The sequence below is a fragment of the Bufo bufo genome, chromosome 6 (genome assembly GCF_905171765.1).
Source record: "Bufo bufo chromosome 6, aBufBuf1.1, whole genome shotgun sequence".
Classification (NCBI taxonomy): Eukaryota; Metazoa; Chordata; class Amphibia; order Anura; family Bufonidae; genus Bufo; species Bufo bufo.
Window position 1 is genome coordinate 203,650,071 of NC_053394.1, and position 9,424 is coordinate 203,659,494.

General features: G+C 54.3%; 1 long non-coding RNA gene across 1 annotated transcript in view; it reads right to left on the minus strand.

The window, feature by feature from the left end:
- Window positions 1-3,542, minus strand: part of LOC121005156 — a 6,158-nt gene extending 2,616 nt beyond the window's left edge. Inside the window, exons 1-2 of the long non-coding RNA XR_005779879.1 lie at window positions 3,496-3,542; window positions 1,166-1,169 (exon numbers count right to left, since the gene is read on the minus strand). This is a non-coding gene — a long non-coding RNA (uncharacterized LOC121005156). The remainder of the gene's footprint in view (window positions 1-1,165; window positions 1,170-3,495) is intronic.
- Window positions 3,543-9,424: the final 5,882 nt, after the last annotated feature.

A 9,424-nucleotide genomic window follows, 5' to 3' on the forward strand; every position in this document is an offset into this window, starting at 1 on the left:
GTAATACCTGTAGCAATTGCAAAAAAACAAAATTCTCGAAAAAGACAAGCTCAATTTCCTCCACATCAAACTCATTCTCGTATGAAATAAACACCTTTCTATCATGTAATACATCAAAAGTTTTATACATGATAGAATGTCCCTGTAAAAAACATTACATAGGGCGAACGAAAAGGCTACTAAAAGTTAGGATCGCTGAACATATGACTAAGATCAGAACAGGATATGAAAAGCACTTATTGTCCAATCACTTTAAATATCACCATAATCAGGATCCCTCCCTACTAAAATTTATGGCATTCGAGAAAATAGATATACATTGGAGGGGTGGTGATAATATTGCCAATATGTCAAGACAGGAGGCGAGACGCATCTATGATTTTAATACATTATTACCTGAGGGTCTCAATGCGGATTTTGAAATATTTGGTTTTCTGTAGATTATGGGGTGGGTGCTCCTGACGGACGAGATATCGGTGTTCCTTGCTATAAAACTGGCACCCCGATTTCTCCTTCGCTGGGAGTCCCCACCCCCCATACATCACTACGAACATGAATCACAGATGAATTCAGAATAATCTTGATTATATATTAATATTTTAATTAAATTAATATTTTAATATTTTAGCATATATTTTTAGTATCAAAAACTCTTTTAGAAAACCCTTTAACAACTATACAGAACCTATATCGAATTTTTATAATTTTATAATTTTATATATATAAAATGTTTATTGAAATGTCTATGATAATAAATTTTTAGATTATAGAATGCTATTCATTACAGAATTATATTGTACATATGAGCCAGATTCATCTGATGTATATGATATATATCGATATATATATTTGTAGTAGAAATGTCCTATTAAACAGTATGAGGAATGACTCCAAAAGCATCTCACTCCAAGCTAGATTTCGGAGTGAACCCTAATTAAGTGAAAGAGGTGTAACCTGTTCCAGGATATATAAGGAAGTAAAGATGGATCCCATAACCAGCTACTGAGGAAGAGGTCAGAGACCTTGAAACGCGTATAGCAGGACGGGATCCTTATATTGAAAGAGACACTTCACCATACCGGAATGACCAGCACGCAGAGTTATGGACATAACCGCATAGACGGTAACTAACATTATTCTTGACTCAAACATAGGAGCCTCGAACTTATCTACAAGCGAGGACTCCCTGACGCCCTAACCTCGTGGATTGTTGGTAAAACACAGGACGCCAACTACACGTGGGGCGCATAGGAGTCAATTGTAAGCAGGTATTTCATCTACCATAACGATACTGCAGAGTGGAGCAAGTGGAAGCTAGCCTACAGCGCTATAAAGAAACCGGGTGAGTGCACTAACCTGTGGTGGGACGCCACCACGGACTGATACGCACAAGCTGGACCCCAAATAGTGAGTAATATTGAATTGTAAACTCACGAAGATACCGCATGGAATTGTGAGCCTTTCCTCTCAGCATAGATATAAGACTGAGACTTTGTAGCGCAATACAGGTGCAGCGCATATAAAGAAACAATAGGGATTTTCTATATTTATTTATTTATATATTTATATATTTATAACTATTTTTATAATAAGTTTAAATTTTTATTGATATATAATAGCGATTCATATTGATATATAATAGCGATACTTCTTATTGATTTATAATAGCGATACTTTATATCAGACTGAGTTATTAATACATTGTTCTAATTTTATGTAATATATGCTGTAGTGTGACTTAATAAATAATTTATATAAATCGGACCAGATGTATAGCAGCAGATATTGAGTGCTCACTATATTGCAATATAATTCTCAAACTCCCCACTGTGGTTAGGGTGAACCACACCTTAGTTTGAGCACCTGCCTTAGCTGACTGAAGGGTGAGCCACTATAAACTTTACTATTTTATTCAAGATACACACACTGCCCAAATAGATCAGCAAAGGGAGCAAGAAAGCTTTGATCAGGTGCACCCTTTCCCTGAGGGTCAAAGACCAGCCCTTCCACTGGTCGACCTTCTGAGCGGCGATCTTAAGCCTGTCGTCCCAATTTTGGGTGGGATAATCCCCATGGCCGAAATGGATGCCTAGGACTTTGGCTGACGACTGGGGCCCTGGGAGGGTGTCCGGGAGATCGAAAGCTGGATCACCCCCTCCCAGCCAGAGACTCTCACACTTATCCTGATTGATCATGGACCCGGATGCCTCCGAGTAGCGATCCACCTCAGACATCACGTATTCCGCCTCCCCTTTCGAGGACACGAAAATGGTGACATCGTCAGCGTACGCTACTGTCCTCAGAGTGGCTTCCGGCGCCGCCGGATCCATCCCGACTCCCGCCAACGGTCCACGATTGACCCTCTTAAGAAAGGGATCAATCGCGAACACGTATAAAAGCGGGCTCAAAGGACAACCCTGGCGAACGCCAGACCCAACCTCAAAAGGACAGCCAGACCAACCGTTCACAAGCGGGAAACTCTCCGCCCCCGCATACAAGATCTTTAACCAATCGACAAACCCCCCCGGCAGGCCATACTTCAGAAGGACCGACCAGAGGTACTCGTGGTTCACCCGATCAAACGCCTTTGCTTGATCTAAGGACAGCATGTACCCCTTCCAGTGGCCTGCCCTACTCTGTTCCACTGCCTCTCAGACACCGAGGACAGCACTAAAAGTGCTGCGGCCTGGAACTGACCAATGCTGAGCCACCGAAAGAAGTTGAGGCGCGAACTTCACCAGCCTGTTAAACAGTATCTTGGCCAGAATCTTTCTGTCCGTATTGAGAAGTGCTATGGGACGCCAGTTCTCAATACGGCTCGGATCTTTACCCTTTGATAGAAGGATCAGTGCTGACCTCCTCATTGACTGAGGCAGAGTGCCCGAGGATAGACACTCATTGAATACCTCAGTCAAGAGGGGACATAAAGAGTCCTTAAAGGTCCTATAAAACTTGGATGTTAAGCCATCCGGGCCTGGCGACTTCTTCAGAGCTAACCCTTCCACCGCCAGGATAACTTCCTCCTTTCTGATCTTTTCTACCAAAACGTCAAAAGAGAGGTGAGCTTCTGACTCAGGGGTGATTTCAGCCAGGAAAGCCGACATCTTGTCCCGATCCAGATCTCTCTTCCCCAAGAGGCACGAGTAAAAGGATCTGACGACTTCCAGGATCCCTGATCTGGACCTCGTCCTGGTGTATTCACCCCCTCGCCGCCATCCTTCAGGGTCAATCGCTGGGACCCCTTACTCCCCGCCGACCCAGACCGGGGAGCAGGGGCGTCCTTCCCGGACGACATGGCCACAGGACCCTGCCAACTCCCTAAGGAGAGGCAGGGCCTGGGCTGGGGAGAAAGGTGGAAACTCTCCCCACAAGCCTGGTTCCGCCCAGGGGATTCAGATGGTAGGAAATCACCCTGGGCCTTGCTGCCTCTGGAGGTTCAGGAGCTCCACCCAAGCACGTCCTCCCTCCTCTGCTGCTGGAGCTGCACTGAATTACCGCGGCTGCTGGCACCAGACTTGCCCTCCAATAGATCCTCGTTAAAGGATTTAAAGTGTACTCATTCCAATTACAGGGCCTCGAAAGAGTCCTGTATTGTTATTTTTCGTCACTACCTCCCCGAGTTGGGAGTGGGTAATTTGCGCGCCTGCTGCCTTCCTTGGATGTGGTAGCCATTTCTCAGGCTCCCTCTCCGGAATCGAACCCTGATTCCCCGTTACCCGTGGTCACCATGGTAGGCGCAGAAAGTACCATCGAAAGTTGATAGGGCAGACATCCGAATGGATCGTCGCCGTCACGGGGACGTGCGATCGGCCCGAGGTTATCTAGAGTCACCAAAGCGGCCGGGGAGAGCGGCGGCGGGCGGGAATCGGGGAGGCCGAGACCACCCCCGCCCGCGGGCCCCGCCGCGCCCGGGCCCCCGGATTGGTTTTGGTCTGATAAATGCACGCATCCCTGGGGGTCAGCGCTCGTCGGCATGTATTAGCTCTAGAATTACCACAGTTATCCAAGTAACGGTTGGAGCGATCAAAGGAACCATAACTGATTTAATGAGCCATTCGCAGTTTCACTGTACCGGCCGTGCGTACTTACACGTGCATGGCTTAATCTTTGAGACAAGCATATGCTACTGGCAGGATCAACCAGGTAGGCGACGGAGCGAGGAGGGGCGGTTTCCCGGAGAAACGCGCGCCCCCCGGTGCGGAGAGGGAGGAGGAGGCGGACGGAAAGATCCAGAGTCTGACCGAACGCCCCTGAAGGGCCGAGCGCGGCCCTCTTCCTCCCCCTCCTAGCCGCTGAGAGCAGAGGAGCAGACGAGGGCGGTGGGGGTGAGAGGGAAGGAGGTGTATCCGGAGGACGAGGAGAAGAAGCCCCCTGGGCCGAGGCCCGGGGACGGGTCGCCTGCCTCTCGGGGTGGCTCCTTGTCTACCCGCTTCAACCCTGTAGTCTCTCTTCTCTGGCAAAACGCAGGGCTATGCGGCGCGGGTGATCCCTGCCCAGTGGGGCGGGTTCACCCCGCCGTGGGGGTCGCCATCGAGTGGATCAAGCGGCCGCACCGGCCGGCCGGCGAGGGGCCCGACAGCAGAGAAGGGCGCGCAGCCGCCACGCTGGGGGGACGCCGCGGGGACAACCGGGGTTTACTGGGGAGCGGCAGAGGGCAGACACCCCACGCTTCCCTTAGGCCCGAAACGAATCGGGTGACTGGGGAGCGGCGGAGGGCGTATGACCCGAGCGTCCCTTAGGCCCGGGAGGTCCTCCCGCGGCGAGACAGCGCGACTTCGGGCGCCTTTTCTCTGGAAGTACGGGCGTACGGGTGTCGACGGCAGAGAAGACACGCAGCCGTCGAGCGGAGGGCGCCGCGGGAACGGAAACGGCCCGCCCGGGTTACTGGGGAGCGGCGGAGGGCAGACACCCCTCGCATCCCTTAGGCCCGAAATAAATCGGGTCGCTGGGGAGCGGCGGAGGGCGTACGAACCCACGAGTCCCTTAGGCCCAGGAGGCTGTCCTCCCGTGGTGAGACCGCAAGACTTCAAACGTGTTTCTTCTGCCCGTTCGGGTGTCGACCGCAGAGAAGACGTGCCTCCGCCGCACGGGGAACGCCGCGGGGACGGAACGAACCCGGGTTACTGGGGAGTGACAGAGGGCAGTCACCACCTACGCATCCCTTAGGCCCGAAACGAATCGGGTGACTGGGGAGCGGCGGAGGGCGTACGACCCACGCATCCCTTAGGCCGGGAAGGCCCTCTCGTGGCGAGACCGCACGGTTTCAAACACATTTTCCTGCCCGTTCGGGTGTTTGGGTATCGACCGCAGAGAAGATGTGCCGCCGCACAGGGCGCACCGCAGGGATGGAACGACTCGGGTTACTGGGGAGAGGCAGAGGGCAAACACCCCACGCATCCCTTAGGCCCGAAACTAATCGGGTCGCTGGGGAGCGGCGGAAGGCGTACGACCCACGCGTCCCTTAGGCCCGGGAGGTCCTCCCGCGGTGAGACCGCGCGCTTTCAGACGCCATTTTTTCTGCCCGTTCGGAGCGAGCTCGACAGGACAGCCAGAGGGGTTCCCCCCAAGCAACCCACCCCCGGCAGCAGGAGCTGGGCGAGGGGGTTGCACGGATGAGGGGACCGCCACGAGCGCCGCGACACAGCGTCGAACCCGGGCTAGAAGGGAGAGAGGACACACTCGCCATATGCCGGCACAGACTCCAAAGTCCGGCCGAGCGAGGGTCCCTACCCGCCGGGTCACGACAAGCCAAATCGATCAAGGGTGGAGAAAGCAGGGGAAAGAGTGGAGGACTCCTTGCCCAGGCCCCTGGAACTGCCGGAGGGATGCGCCAACCCAGTTCGCTCCCCGGGGCCAGATCCGTTCTCATAGCTGGTCCTCTCGCTCAAACCAACAAAGTCTACCTTCTCTTGCCGGCGGGAGGAGCGGGGGACTCCTTCCCAGGCCCCTGGAACTGCTGCTGGGGTGAGACAGCCAGGTTCGTTCCCATAGCTGGTTCTCTCGCTCAAACCGACAAAGTCTACCTTCTCTTGCCGGCAGGAGGAGCGGGGGACTCCTGAGCAGGCCCCTGGAACTGCCGGTGGGATGTGACCACAGAGTTCACCCCCCTGGAGCCTCTCTACCTTCTTTTCGGCCCCCTTAGGGGCTAGGAAGCCGAGACTTGAAGGTCTTGTAGAGGGGGACTTGTGCTCAGAGCGCCGCGACACGCAGCTTCGAACCCGGGCTAGAAGGGAGAGGGGACACTCTCGCCGTATGCCGGCACGGACTCCAAAGTCCGGCCGAGCGAGGGTCCCTACCCGCCGGGTCGCGACATGCCAAATCGATCTAGGGTGGAGGAGGTTCACACAGACAACAAGATCCGAGGGTGGAGAAAGCAGGGGGAGGTGTGGGGGACTCCTACCCAGGCCCCCGGAACTGCTGGTGGGACGTCAACACAGTGTTCACCCCCTGGAGCCTCTCTACCTTCTTCTCGGCCCCCTTCGGGGCTAGGAAGCCGAGACTTGCAGGGCTGGTAGAGGGGGACTTGTGCCAGCCCTGCAAGTCTCGGCTTGTCTGTACCACCTTCCCTCCGGGAATGGAAGGGTGTGAAAGTCAGAAATTCTTACCCGCCTACGGTGCTCCTTTCCTGGGTAGACATTTCCAAAAATCACCCCCCTTCTGTGGAAGTCTTCCCTCCCAGCCGACACCTCGTATGTCATGGAACTGATGGTGGGATCAAAACACCCTGCCCACCCCCCAGGGTCTCTCTACCTTCTTCCGGGAGGTGTCTGAAAGTACCCCCCCTGTCGCGTCACATGCCTCTGAGACCCAGGTGTCTCGAGCCATCATGCCCAGACCCTGGAACTGCTGCTGGGGAGAGACAGCCAGGATCGATCTCATAGCTGGTTCTCTTTCTAAAAACGGACACCCTTATGGAAGTTCAGCCCGGCGGTCAAAGTCGGACCATGTTACCTGATTACACTTCCATAAGCCTGGGGACATTTTTCACAAAGTCCCCCTCATTTATGGAAGTTGCCCCCAGCGGCTTCCCTCTGAGCTAGGAAGCCGAGACTTGCAGGGAAGGTAGAGGGGGACTTGGGCTCCGAGAGGAGACCTCGCCCCTTGTCTGTACCACCTTCCCTCCGGGAATGGCAGGGGGTGAAAGTCAGAAATTCTTACCCGCCTACGGTGCTCCTTTCCTGGGTAGACATTTCCAAAAATCACCCCCCTTCTGTGGAAGTCTTCCCTCCCAGCCGACACCTCGGATGTCATGGAACTGATGGTGGGATCAAAACACCCTGCCCACCCCCCAGGGTCTCTCTACCTTCTTCCGGGAGGTGTCTGAAAGTACCCCCCCCCTGTCGCGTCACATGCCTCTGAGACCCAGGTGTCTCGAGCCGTCATGCCCAGACCCTGGAACTGCTGCTGGGGAGAGACAGCCAGGTTCGATCTCATAGCTGGTTCTCTTTCTCAAAACGGACACCCTTATGGAAGTTCAGCCCGGCGGTCAAAGTCGGACCATGTTACCCGATTACACTTCCATAAGCCTGGGGACATTTTTCACAAAGTCCCCCTCATTTATGGAAGTTGCCCCCAGCGGCTTCCCTCCGAGCTAGGAAGCCGAGACTTGCAGGGAAGGTAGAGGGGGACTTGGGCTCCGAGAGGAGACCTCAACCTTGTCTGTACCACCTTCCCTCTGGGAATGGCAGGGGGTGAAAGTCAGAAATTCTTACCCGCCTACGGTGCTCCTTTCCTGGGTAGACATTTCAAAAATCACCCCCTCTGTGGAAGTCTTCCCTCCAGCCGACACAGCGGATGTCATGGAACTGATGGTGGGATCAAAACACCCTGCCCACCCCCCAGGGTCTCTCTACCTTCTTCCGGGAGGTGTCTGAAAGTACCCCCCCCTGTCGCGTCACATGCCTCTGAGACCCAGGTGTCTCGAGCCGTCATGCCCAGACCTTGGAACTGCTGCTGGGGAGAGACAGCCAGGTTCGATCTCATAGCTGGTTCTCTTTCTCAAAACGGACACCCTTATGGAAGTTCAGCCCGGCGGTCAAAGTCGGACCATGTTACCCGATTACACTTCCATAAGCCTGGGGACATTTTTCACAAAGTCCCCCTCATTTATGGAAGTTGCCCCCAGCGGCTTCCCTCCGAGCTAGGAAGCCGAGACTTGCAGGGAAGGTAGAGGGGGACTTGGGCTCCGAGAGGAGACCTCGCCCCTTGTCTGTACCACCTTCCCTCCGGGAATGGCAGGGGGTGAAAGTCAGAAATTCTTACCCGCCTACGGTGCTCCTTTCCTGGGTAGACATTTCAAAAATCACCCCCTTCTGTGGAAGTCTTCCCTCCCAGCCGACACCTCGGATGTCATGGAACTGATGGTGGGATCAAAACACCCTGCCCACCCCCCAGGGTCTCTCTACCTTCTTCCGGGAGGTGTCTGAAAGTACCCCCCCCTGTCGCGTCACATGCCTCTGAGACCCAGGTGTCTCGAGCCATCATGCCCAGACCCTGGAACTGCTGCTGGGGAGAGACAGCCAGGTTCGATCTCATAGCTGGTTCTCTTTCTCAAAACGGACACCCTTATGGAAGTTCAGCCCGGCGGTCAAAGTCGGACCATGTTACCCGATTACACTTCCATAAGCCTGGGGACATTTTTCACAAAGTCCCCCTCATTTATGGAAGTTGCCCCCAGCGGCTTCCCTCCGAGCTAGGAAGCCGAGACTTGCAGGGAAGGTAGAGGGGGACTTGGGCTCCGAGAGGAGACCTCGCACCTTGTCTGTACCACCTTCCCTCCTGGGAATGGCAGGGGGTGAAAGTCAGAAATTCTTACCCGCCTACGGTGCTCCTTTCCTGGGTAGACATTTCAAAAATCACCCCCTTCTGTGGAAGTCTTCCCTCCAGCCGACGCAGCGGATGTCATGGAACTGATGGTGGGATCAAAACACCCTGCCCACCCCCCAGGGTCTCTCTACCTTCTTCCGGGAGGTGTCTGAAAGTACCCCCCCCTGTCGCGTCACATGCCTCTGAGACCCAGGTGTCTCGAGCCGTCATGCCCAGACCCTGGAACTGCTGCTGGGGAGAGACAGCCAGGTTCGATCTCATAGCTGGTTCTCTTTCTCAAAACGGACACCCTTATGGAAGTTCAGCCCGGCGGTCAAAGTCGGACCATGTTACCCGATTACACTTCCATAAGCCTGGGGACATTTTTCACAAAGTCCCCCTCATTTATGGAAGTTGCCCCCAGCGGCTTCCCTCCGAGCTAGGAAGCCGAGACTTGCAGGGAAGGTAGAGGGGGACTTGGGCTCCGAGAGGAGACCTCGCCCCTTGTCTGTACCACCTTCCCTCCGGGAATGGCAGGGGGTGAAAGTCCGAAATTCTTACCAGCCTACGGTGCTCCTTTCCTGGGTAGACATTTCAAAAATCACCCCCTCTGTGGAAG